Genomic DNA, 13,374 nt, shown 5'->3' on the forward strand with positions numbered 1-13,374 from the left:
CACAGTCGTGTGGCAGACCCTGGCGCTGAAATGTTTGGTTTGTTAAAGTGTGCATGTCCTGTTTATACAACATAAGGGTGGGTGGGAGGGCCCAAGGACAATTCCATCTTGCACCTCTTTTTTTTCTTTGCATTATGTATAGTTTGGGGCCTAGTTTTTCAAACTGCCATCCTGTCTGCCACTGCAGTGTCACTCCTAGATGGACCACGTGTTTGTGCCGCCCACTCGTATCTCTTAACATAGTCATCCAGCTACCTCGGTGCAACCTTTTGGACATAAAAACACTATTGTGAGGTGTGAGGTGTTCAGAATAGACTGGAAATGAGTGGAAATTAAGGTTATTGAGGTTAATAATAGAATAGGAGCAGAAAAACCCACAAATTCTGTGATTTTAGCTGTTTTTATGCTTTTTTTCAAAAAAATACAGATCCAAAAAACAAAACCCAGAACCCAAAACACGGAAGGGTGGTTTTGGCAAAACCAATCCAGATCCAAAACACGAAGAAAGATCCAGATCCAAAACAAAACACAAAACACGAAAAGTGGCCGGTGCACACCCCTAGTTCTAAGACACGGGAACCAAATTGCCTCCCCCTTCATTGTCTCCATGGTAGATTAAAATCTGGGGTCCTGCTCTCTATGACATGTTCAAATCTCTATTACATGTTAATAACATAGCAGGCATGTACTATATTCTTAACCAAATTTCTGATTTAAAGATCAACATGCACTGTATACATTAAATTATTGCTTAATATTTAACTTTATAATATGCACTTACAGGTATTGCTGGTGATCCATGAGCCATCACTTACATTTTCATTAGAACTGACATTATATATATACAGGTTGAGTCTCCCATATCCAAAAATTCCGAAATACGGAATATTCCGAAATACGGAATAATTTTGGCATGACTGAGAAAATGAAATCTTTAATTTTTGATGGTTCAATGTACACAAATTTTGTCTAAAGCACAATTTATTAAAAATAATGTATAAAATTACCTACAGGCTGTGTGTATAGGGTGTATACGATCTGACAGAAAATCTGACCGTGTGTATGCACCATAAGCAGGACTTTGAGGTGATATTTAAATCATCAATCAAAAATCAATAAAAAAGTAGAAATATGGTTTCGTACTGTTATATAAATCTTAGACAAACAGGTGCAGTTGTGTATACACAGAAATGTGGACATCAATTTTATGTTGCTAGCTATGTATCATGGGTGTGACCTTTCATGACCTCTAAAGTGACTACTAGAGTCTTCATTAATGTCTCTACACAACTCGCACAAAAGAGAAGATAAAATAGTATTCTTTAGGGAACAAATCTGCACATTGACACGTTTCCACGTCTCGATCCCGTTGCATTCCCAGTTCTCCCATCAGATGAGTCTGCGATAGGTTTAAAAAGCCATTCATCTCCGTGCTGCAAGTGATATGAGCACACATTCCTTTGGTAAGAATGGTATAAATAGCTGCATAATAATAATACATCACCAATTGCATAAAATCTGCAGTAAAGTAAAAGAGTTTCCTGTAGTCACTCGGAGAAGTTTTATATTCCCTCAGCTATGCAGGCTGCCTTATAAATTTGTAAAGTTGCTTAGCAACACATCCGTGCGTGCAGCTGTGATGTCTATTAACAGGTATTATCCCAGGTTCCTCGTTTAACCTCTTGCCAGCCAGAGTCGGTCTGGAATGCAGGGCAGAAAAGCTATTACCGTGCTGGGCTTTCCAGCAATTTTTCTTTTTAAAGACTGGGGCATGTTGTATCCCCACCCAAGTGTAGTAAAAGTGGAGGACCTAAATAAGAGCACTAGGCTAAAGACTTCAGGCTTGCACTCCTCGAAAGTGTAAGGCCCCAGTGTGCAAGGCATGCAGTCATTAAGTTGACAATTACATTAACGTTTATTATGTCAAGATTGTTGAAATGTTGACATGGAAAATCTCCACATCAGCAGATAGGGGCGGATCTAGACTTTTCTTTTAGAGGGGGCGGTTTAAGAATTAATCCTGACCTCGCCCCTCTCTACTCCATCCTGTCAGTCTTGGCTCCTCCCATTTTCAGGCAGTGACCTCACATTATAGGTTTTTTTCCATTCATTATTTATCTTTTTACTTCTTCTATTCCTTTTACTTCCCTTTCTTTACAATTTTTTCTCTATTCTCCCTTGTCTTTATGAACCGTCCTAAGCAATTTGCCCCCTCTCCCCAGCCTCTCCATGAGGCAGCTCGCCCTCTTTTCTATAATGTAGTGACTATATATAGTGACTATATGACCAAATATGTATTTTATGCCCATCACCCCCTCCCCTCACCCCACATATATTTTATGCCCATCACCTACTCCACTCACCCTTTATATATTTTAGGCCCATCACTCCCTCTCCTCACCCCTATATCATGCTTGCCTATCCTCCCGCTTTCTGCAGGAGCCTCCCAATTTAAGATGGAAGTCCCCGCTACCCCGCAAGCTATATACAATCCCCCGCTTTCCCCACTGCACTGCAGAAAGTCCTACCTGTGCATGCGTGATGGGGCCTGGGCTTGCAAACAAGAAGACGCAGGGGCAGGGAGTCCATTTGCTCTGAAGCCCGGAGATGCCTACCAGGTCCGCCCCCTGCACAGAGCTGACAGTCACATGGGCCACACACTGACTGCTGGGAGAAACTGATGCTCCCAGCATTCCCTGACCAGCCCAGGCTTCCCAGCCATAACGGAGGACAGACAGCTCAGCTGGAGGAGGAGACTACGCTGAACTGACTGAGGAGCTGTGTGACTGATCAGAGCTCACTGTAGCTCGTGGTAGAACCATGGATGTCAGTGCTGCAGGAGAGGTGAGGGGATGAGAGAGAGAGAGAGTGTGTGGGGAGTGTGGGGGTTTGTCAGTGGGGGGGTCCATTAATGTGAGGCTTCGGGGGTTCTATTAATGTGAATGTGTGTGTGTGGGAGTCCTATTGCTGTTTGTGCGTGTGTGTGGTAATAGATACGCCAATAGGTGGATCTAGACATGCCTTTTGAGTGGTGCTGGCCACACCCTCCAACGCCGCGGGCGTCGCTTGCTACTTCTGTAAATGATCTCCCTCAAACTACTTTTCAAAAGTAGGCAAGTATGCCCCTATATATTTTATGCCCATTGCTCCCTCCCCTCACCTTTTATATATTTTATGCCCATTGCTTCCTCCCCTCACCCTTTATATAGTTAATGCCCATCACTCCCTCGCCCCTTATATATGTTTTGCCCATCACCCCTTTTTTGGTCAGTACAAGTTTATATCATGCTTGATAAAACCCAAGCAATGTTTTCTAAAAAGGTTGCTATGTACAGAAAGGCTACTCTAGATACCTGTGGCAGTGTATAAAATTCTGAACCTGGCACTTAATCATGGGGGAAATATATTCCAGTGTCACTTATTTCATGTACTTTAATTGGCTTTCTTGAAGCCTGCATGTGATGATTTCTTAATTCTTACCCAAAATAGGAGACATCCCCCAGTGCTGTAATAACAGTAGGCTTAGCAGTCTTGTGTTTGCTGACTCTTCATCCTGCTGCAATTCCTCATGGGATTTGTAGTTTATCTTTTACTGCTCAGAGTCTGAGCAGTAAATGATAAACTACAGATCCCATGCCTCTCCTCTTTCTCCTCTGGCTGGCATGTGGCTGCCACGTCCAGGTCCCGGTTGGTGCCTGCAGTCAACCTGTGCCCGGCCTTTATTCGCCCACCCCAGAGAGCTGCACTGCTCTTACTGACTCACTGCAGAATCAGCAGGTGGGCAGGGCATGGGCTGTGTGTTACGGGGGGCGATCTCACTGATCACCCCGCTGGATCCGCCACTTTCAGCAGAATTTCGACATGTTCACAATGTTGACATAGGAAATGTCGATTTTCTCCAAGGACGTGAGGGTTAGGATTAGGCTACGGAATTGGAGGGTTGGGGTAAGGCACTTGGGGGAAGGTAAGGGTTAGGGTGCGGAGGCTTGAGTTAGACACTAATTGGAGGACTAGCAGTTAGGGTTGGGGTTAGCAAAAGTCACAGCCACAGAAGCAGCAAAAAATTACCGTCAGTTGACTAACAGACCCAGGAGAAACTGTTGAAGCTGCTGGACCTGCTGAACAAGTCACCCCTAGACCATCAGGAGCATTTTAGACCACCAGGAGCATTTTGTCAACATTCTAATCATGTTGAGTTTTGACCAATTTTGACGTGGTCAATGTTTCTCATATCGACACTATGAATGTCAACATCATGATTGTTGATAAAATATACCTGAACCCGGTTCCAGAAGGTTTGTGTTTGAAAAGGGTCTGTAGACCCATTTTCTCTGCAAGCCTGGTTCACTCTTTATGCAAGAGAGAGAGAGAGGATTTCAGCTCAGCATCCAGAACAATTAAGAAATTGTCCCACTAAAACAATAAAAAGGGTTAAAAGAGAGTATCAGTATATAACAGGCAACACACATAGACTTTTCTAGGGAATGTTGTGCTCTGAACACCTTTGACACAGCGAGCTGCCATCTAAGTAACATTTCCCAGAATCCTTTTCTCCTGAATAGCAGTAGCCCGGCTAAAACTATATTGATGAATATTGCATCATTCTGACTTGGTGCCTGTGCACATTAAGTAAAACTGGGTCAATTTCTTTAAAAAGCTACAACTTTGAGTAAAATCTATATGACTGACACCCTGGTGGGTAAGGAAATTGCTATTTCTATCTTATTATAAATAAAAGCTCACAAATAAGGAAAAAGAGAATTAGAGTAACTTAGATAAAATATTGGGTCGATAAGCTGTACAAACATAGAGTATAGCAAATGCTTCTTCTAAAAGCCACTGGGAGGCTAATGCTGCACTAGCAAAACCACTCACACCCCAATGTAATATGCATTACATTATTTCTACCCTACTGTAGCACTTCATTTTCAGAGAGGACAAACCTGTTTTTGCCAACATCTGATTGCAATTTCCAGGAATACATTGTTGCTAGGCAGGAACATCTAAATGTAACACTTCTTGGAGGAAATGTATCAAACCTTGAGTTTTCAAAAAGTGCCAACCAATCAGCTTCTAACAGTCATTATTCAATCACAGGGGGAGATGTGTCAAACCCAAAGCAGTTAAAAGCTGATTGGTCGGTACTTTATCTCTCTCCACTTTATCTCTCTTCAAGGTTTGAGGCATCACCCCCTTGTGCAGTGTAGTTGGACATAGGGGACAGGATTTACAAAGCACCGCATCCGCGATGTTTTACCTTCTGCCACTTTTCAGGTACCTACCGATAATAATCCTAGAAAATTACAAAAGACAGTTCTCCGGAAAAGAGCTGTCCTTTTACGATAGAAGAACCCTGAAATCCCTCCCCTCCGGCATCATTCTGCACATGGGGGTTGCTGGGAGGGATCCCATTGGACCGCTGTCAAAGGGCGGTGCGGAAAGACGACCATATACTTCAATTGGGTAATGCCATCTAAAGATGGCGTTACCCGCCAGGTCCAAACTCATATGTATAGCATTCCGTAGCTTGGTATCTATGGAAATGCTACCAAAACTCAGAAAACAGGGGTTTTCAGAGTTTGACAGAATTTCTCCCATTAGTACATCCCGCCCTGGGGTACTTATCTTTTCATTACTCAACATGACCTCTAACAATGACAAAATAGGGTGATTGTCTCCAGGCCTATACTGTACATAGTGAAATTCCATGTATGGTGCAGAAACATGCTGTCACAGCCAAGTGTCCTTCTTGAGGATCAAGTTAGACAAGATGAATACAGCAACTTATGAAAAATGGATAGTGGTAATAGTAACATAGATCCTGGCACTAACAACAGTTTTGTTGTTTGTTTCAAGGAATCCAGCATGTTCAATGCTAGATCATATCTCTCCCTACTTTTAATACATCCAAGGCTGTTGTCTACTCTCCCTAGCCCATGACCCAGCCCTGCCACAGAATGATGTCATAGCTCAAAGATTGTTCACATACAGTATATGCCATAATTGCAATTAGTGCTAGTACTTGTGGTTATTATTATTTACAAATACGTATATTGTAAGGGACAATAAATTCTAGGGACATATTTTTAAATCCCGCTCTCTGGAATTTCTAAACAGCACCTAGGCAACAATTTACAAACATGTTTAGTAGGAAACAAATTGTAAAATGATTTGTTACTTTTACAGTCAGAGACGTAATCCAGTATTTTGCATTTTTGTACAGTATATTGATGCAAATTAACTAGAACTCTGCATTATTTCCCACCCTTCTAGGAGATCATTCTGAACCTGTAGTATAACATGAATGAAAACTGACTTCAGGTCTACTGATAATTGGATTTCACATACTAACACCTAACTACACATGTGTGATTCTTAGATATATATCGTGTGAGTCTGTATAAATATACTGTAAATCCCAAACTTAATATGTGGGAAAATAGTACTTCTAGTGATTTTTTATCCTGGGGTTTTGAAAAAAGAATCAAAACAGTGTATAGTATAGTATGTGGTAACTGTTCCTTGAAACTGTTAATGGGCCATTAGGTCATACCTGCCTACCCTCCCGAGTTGGCCGGGAGCCTCCCGAAAATCTGGTGCCGCTCCCGACTCCCCAGAAAGGCAGGCAAGCCCCCTGGCTGCCGCCAACCCCTCCTGCCCCCCACCCCCCGCGATTATATAAGAATCCCCCACAGTGGTGACGCAATTCACGCATTGTGTAGTGGGGGGCATGGCCAAATTAACGTGATGGCTTGGCCATGCCCCCTGCCCCACCCACACCCACTGGCCACAACCCTGATTTTGCCGATTTGGCTGTCCCCTCCTGGAAGGGACAGCCAAAATGTTGGCATCTCTGCGTTAGGTAAGCCATAGAAGGATGGAAACGTATCCTTATACAATTATGCAATTTAAAGGAGAATCTACTCTTACTCTCTCTCTCTCTCTCTCTCTCTCTCTCTCTCACTGGGGCATATTTACTAAAGTGACAATTTTTAGAAATGGAGATGTTGCCCATAGCAACAATCAGATGTTACTTAACATTTAACTAGCACCTTCTAGAAGATAATAGCTAGAATCTGATTGATTGCTATGGGCAACATCTCCACTTTTAAAAACTCTCTCTCTCTCTCTCTCTCTCTCTCTCTCTCTCTCTCTGTTTTCTATGACTTTTTTTTGCCTTGAGCAACACAGTACAATTTTTTTATAAGTACATGGATGTGCCATCACTTTCACAAAGAAACTAAATGTATCTATAGGAGGTTCGTTGATGTCATAGAGAATGTTCTGATCTCCAGACTGTTCATGCTTTAGCTGTAATTCCTTCATTTCCAACTATTCCTAAATCCCAGGGTGAGTCCCTCCCAGGTTTTGAAGAAAATATTGGCACAATTATCTTACTTGCAATTACAGTACTTGAAGAAAACCCATATTTGTAAAATAGTACAACATTAGGACCATGTTACATTAATCTCCACTCCATCCCCAACAATCTCATGTGTTTAAATTTTGCCCCAACTAACCACCTAACCAGACCAATCTTCTCAAAGTGGCTTTCACGAAGAATGCACTCGTGTAGGAGATGGGATACTTGCAGTAGACCGATCAAAGCTTCATGTAACTTCCCAAATCAACAGCTGTTTGGAACACAGATAAATCAAATATAGATCAAAATGATCAGTATTTCGGCACAGGGGATTAGAATGCCGGCGTCGGAATCCTCACACCTGTCAGAATTACGGGCCCAGCATCCCAACCGCTGACATCCTGAAGTCAAGTAACAGGGTTGGGGCATAGGTTTAGGCACTAAGGGGAGGGTTCGGGTTAGGCAATAGGGGGGTTAGGTTTAGGGTGCGGGGAGGGGTTGGTTAGGTTTAGACACTGGGGAGGGAGGGTTAGAGTAAGGAGAGGAAGAGGGTTAGCATACCTACCAACAGGTGTCGGTATGCTAACCCTGTCGGGATGCTACACGTCGGGATTTTGGAATCCCGAGCTACGGCATCCTGTACCCATCCCATTCAAACTAAATATGGTCCAAGCCAGAAATCATTTATAATCCACAAAATTGCAACCCACAACGTAATTCCCTTTTGTTACAATTACAGTGATTTTGTACTACGTAGACCATACCTATAGAAGTGCAAAAGTCTAGGAGGGTGCAGTGCAAGGTGTTGAGTGCTCGCTTAGTGAAGTTTATGGGCATCAGTGTTCCTGTATTTGCCACAACAAGCCAAAGCGTGATTTCATTTTATTGGCTGATATTGTTTGTGAGATAAAAAGGATGTGATGGCATACTTAGTGGAACATTCACTGCTTTTTATCATATTGATTTGATTTTTGGATCAGTTCTCTTCCAGGCCGTAGAATGGGACACAGGGCCTGATTCTGGCCCCGCTCGCGAGCGTGCTGTCGATGGTGAGTGATGGGGGCGTGGCTGCCAGACGGAGGCGTTCCCATGGGAACGCCTACCGTCTGGGTCCGGCCCCACTGAAATCACAAGTGATGTCAGTGGGAGTGATTTTGGCTCTGATAGAGACAAAATCACTCCAGGGCTTGCGGTCACCGTGACCCTACCGCAGGGTCTCGTCGCAAGCCCGATGGTCGCGATGGTCTTGACCATCGCAACCATCATCATGGACGCTCGCATAAGCTGTGGGTGGTAACCCACAGCTTTGCGAGCGTCCAGGAGGACGCACCAAGAAAAAAAAAAAACGTCCTGATTCAGAGCGGGCCCACAGTTTACACCCCACAATTGCAGTATTTCTTGTACACTTTACCCTATATTAAAAAAGAAAACATTTAAAACACTAAAGGAACATGTGATACAGACAGTCATGATGTTCCTTCACTTTCATGATTACATTAATGAAGGGAGTGATCCATTAGTAGACTGATTTTGCAGTGACATTTCAATCTTTTGCCCAAGCCTGTCTAGATACATCCGCCAACCTACATATAATCTATCTCTATTATTAACTTATCTTCCTGCTGACCTAAACACCACTAGAGGTTTACCAGTAATCTTATATCAATAACGTTCTGTCAAAAATAACTTACCGACAAACAATTAGCTTCAACCATGATAAAGACACTGGAAAGCTTTTGTAACTGTAAAACAGAAATCCTAGAGACTGGTCTATAAATTAGTCTAAAATCCCGACACCGCTAATCCTGCAAACAAAGCTGCATTAGGTGTAAGAATCATGGAATTCCAGTGTCACACACTGTCCTGGGAAGAGCAGAGTACACGGTAATCCTTGTGTCTGGTGTTACAGCTTAATTACTCTTTGTTTCTGGCCGAATTATTGTACTGAAAATTTACTTGGCAGGAATACAATAGAGGCCTATGTATCCGAGTATAATGATGGTTTTTCATCTCTTAGTTATTGGCAAAATATAGCAAAAAATATCTGCCATTCTGGAGTTTTGAATGTTTATATACTGTTTACTGCTGTTTTCATTCACTTCCGCCACAGTGCATTCCCCTTTAGCAGTACAGCTGGGCGCAAAGCACCATACTTAAGACTTTAAAGAGACATTTTAAAGGAGGGGGTGCCCACGATTTGTTATACATAAGTAAATAAGTGGTATGTGCCCACAGTTTGCTATACATAAGTAAATAAGTGGTATGTAGCAATATAATGAAATAAATGACATGGTGAAATTCACACTTTTGAATATGAAACAAGAAGGTTGTATTGACGTAGTGTACTAGGCAGGAGAGGTGGTGGAAAAGAGGCAAACCGTAGCATATTATGTAAATCACTCACCACAAGCTAAACCAAGTGAATAAACTTTGTGCTCTTAACACTTTGATTACAGATTATGCAGACAATGTAATTTAAAAGAGTACGCTGCCTGATAAGTGCAATGAGAGGGAATTATGTAAATTTCAACACATTAGATTGATTTGCTTGAAATGAAACCAGTTACACTCGATGTTTTCAGAAAGAGGCACAATTATTATGATTGAGAAACAGCAATGTTAATGAAGTGTGGTACTGTTAATCAATTTCTCCCTCAGTAGTAATAGCACTGGCTTGTGCCTTATCCCAAAGCACTTACAGACAAGTTTCTCTTCAGCATGAAAACTGGGTCATCAAATAAACCACTTCCTTTCTTATGAAAACTCTTACATGGTCAATTAGTTGAGGGGGGGGGGGGGCAGTTTTTTAGAAAAACATGATTTCTAAAACAAAACGATAACTATAAACAAAATGGTTGTTTGCAGTCAGCTTAGGGACGGACGGCGAGCTAAAAATGTGCGGACAGAGGGCCTGATTCAGAGCCGGACGCAATTAGCGCTCGCTCGTCCTGAAAATAGGGGTGGCTATTCAAATGAACCGTTCGCTGTTTGCGGTCTGTTCACGCCTCTAGGTCTGAACGAGCGTACAAAACTTGCGGTCGTTTTTTGGGAAACTACGCCCCCTGGCCGCTCGCATCCTACGTCATGTTCGCTATTTATTAGATTAATCGAGTACATCGAACAGGGTATGAACTGCTCGCTATTCTTGTGGTTGGTTTTTGCTACCACAATTTTGCGAGCAGTTCTGGCTTAAAAAAAACCCAGTGACATGGTCAATGACGCTGCTGTTTTAAATATGCGCACCCATAAAACGCCCGTTTTGACCTTTAAGCACGCCTGTGATCGGATCTCCACTCCCCGTTTTCAAGCACCTTCCGCTGTTACCACCCACAAACGCCTCATTCTGTCACTCACATTATCAGGCATTCGCTATTTTGCGTGCACATGAATTTCGTCCGCACTGACTGGTTCGCGCATGCGTATAACGATCCATACGCATGCGCAGTTGGGCAAACATCGCTCGGAGCGACCGAGCTGCCGCTTACGAGTGGCTCTGAATCAGGCCCAGTATCAGCAACGTGAAACCATGTTCTGTGTGAAAATGGATATACAAAAGTCTGAAATTGTATAGGGCTCCATTTTTCTCTGGGCACAGTCTTACTTCAAAGAACAGACATAAAAAAGACACCCTTTACCCACTCTGCCCTAAGAAAGGAAAAGCTACAGAAAGATTACCGATAACTGCAAACTGCGCATGCACCATAACAGCAATTACTAAGGGGCATATTCAATTGGGGGCGAGAAAAGCAAAATCCTGCACCTGCGAGGTTTTTCCTGTGGGTGCGGGATTTTTGCAATTCAATTAGGTGCGTGTTTTTTTGAGCCCCGGGAGGTTTTACTATTGGCATGAGACAGGACAAAGACTTTTGGAGGATGGCCTGGTGTCAAGAATGGCAGCAAAGAAGCCACTTCTCTCCTAGAAAAACATCAGGGACAGACTAATATTCTGCAAAAGGTACAGGGATTGGACTCTCATGAATTTTTCAGATTGTTTGGGGCATCTGGAAAAACGTTTTTTTCCGGAGAAGGAAAGGTGAGCGTTACCATCAGTCCTGTGTCATGACAACAGTAAATGAGACCATTCATGTGTGGGGTTGCTTCTCAGCCAAGGGAGTGAGCTCACTCATAATTCTGCCTAATAACACAGCCATGAATAAAGAATGGTACCAAAACATCCTCCAAGAGCAACGTCTCTCAACCATCCAAGAACAGTTTGGTGATGAACAATGCCTTTTCCAGCATGATGGCGCACCTTGCCATAAGGCAAAAGTTATGACTAAGTGGCTCAGGGAACAAAACATCGAAATTTTGGGTCCATGGCCAGGATACCCCCAGACCTAAATTCCATTCAGAATTTATGGTCAATCCTCAAGAGGCGGGTGGACAAACAAAAACCCACAACTTCTGACAAACTCCAAGCATTGATTAGGCAAGAAAGAGTCGCCATCAGTCAGTATGTGGTCCAGAAGTTGATTGATAGCATGCCAGGGCGAATTGCAGAGGTCTTGAAAAAGAAGGGTCAACACTGCAAATATGGACTCTTTGCACAAACTTAATGTAATTGTCAACAAAAGCCTTTGATACTTATGAAATGCTTGTAATGTTACTTCAGTATACCATAGTAACATCTGACAAAAAGGTCTAAAAACACTGAAGCCGCAAACTTTGTGAAAACTAACATTTGTGTCATTCTCAAAACTTTTGCCCATGGCTGTAGATAGATAGACAGATAGACAAATATGAGATAGATAGATATTAGATAGATAGGTAGATAGATAGATAGATAGATAGATAGATAGAAGATAGATATGAGATAGATAGATAGATAGATAGATAGATAGATAGATTTTTTTTTAATTAGCTTCATGTAACGCCTCAAAGCTTTTTGATACAGTGCCCACTGCCTCTCCATTTACCTTATTACAGGCACAGCTGCAGCTGCCTTCTAGTAATATTTCATATAAAGGCATGAGAATAATTGCATGTTTATTGATATACAATATACCTGCTATATATTGTATATGTCAGATTCTTTTCCCCAGAGACCTGTCCCTAAAACAAAAAACTAAAGGTGGACCATCAGAAACTGTGTAAACTTGATCTTTCTATGCTATACTCTGAGCAAAGTACTGACAATTACTGTACATTATTATATTAGGGTCTGTATGGTTTCTTAGCATAATTCCCATTATAGTTTATACTATGGATTTTGATCAATACCCTGATGCATGTCATATAGATCATTGCGGTGCTGGTGTTTTTCCATTACTTCTTGTACATTTGTCTTAACGCTCTTTCCCACAGATGTGTTGTACACAGGCATCCGATGCTAAAGTGGTTTCAAGGTACAGATTTAGAAAATATTGGTAACATGTCCATGAGGTCCTAATGGATGGCTCAAATTTAATGTTGTTCATTAGACCATTATCTTGAGGTTCAACATTACTGGCAGGGATCAAAGCTAAAATAGTAGAAAGAAATTAAAGATGAATAATATTGTATTTTATGTTATAAAGCTGAAGAGCAAAAGTCAGATATGGAATGGAATAAATAATTCTGTTTTATTTTGATATTAATTAGTCGATGTAGACATTTGCTTGTCCATTTTAAAGCCCTGGAGCGGGTGAGAGGATGGATTAAATACTGATGGACCATAGCATGGAAGGTACACAATTATACACAATTAGGGCACATTTGTTTAATGTGGCACAGCACAAATAGGGTTCGCTTATAGTGAGGACTGTAGATAGTAAATCATATTCATTCTCTGCAATTTCCTGACAAAGACACGAAAAGTTAATGAAAACATGAAAAGATCTTTTGTTCAATCATAAATCTTTAATGCCAGTTCTGTTCTGTGAAGATATGAAGCTAGTCAATATTTAGTGACCTTTCACCTCCTAGCGATAAACATGATGTTGAAAATACATGATAAAGTGATTATGAATTGAACACTTTTGCTTGTTCCATAACCTTTCTCGGCACTAAACTCTTGGGACCTGCATGTTTTG

The 13,374-nt window shown here is 41.9% G+C and overlaps 1 protein-coding gene across 1 annotated transcript in view; it reads right to left on the minus strand.

Moving 5' to 3' along the window:
* Positions 1-13,374, minus strand: part of CDH11 (cadherin 11) — a 164,092-nt gene that overhangs the window by 111,512 nt on the left and 39,206 nt on the right. The window lies entirely within an intron of this gene.

Source organism: Taudactylus pleione, unplaced genomic scaffold (assembly GCF_031769625.1).
Source record: "Taudactylus pleione unplaced genomic scaffold, aTauple2 ptg000545l, whole genome shotgun sequence".
Classification (NCBI taxonomy): Eukaryota; Metazoa; Chordata; class Amphibia; order Anura; family Myobatrachidae; genus Taudactylus; species Taudactylus pleione.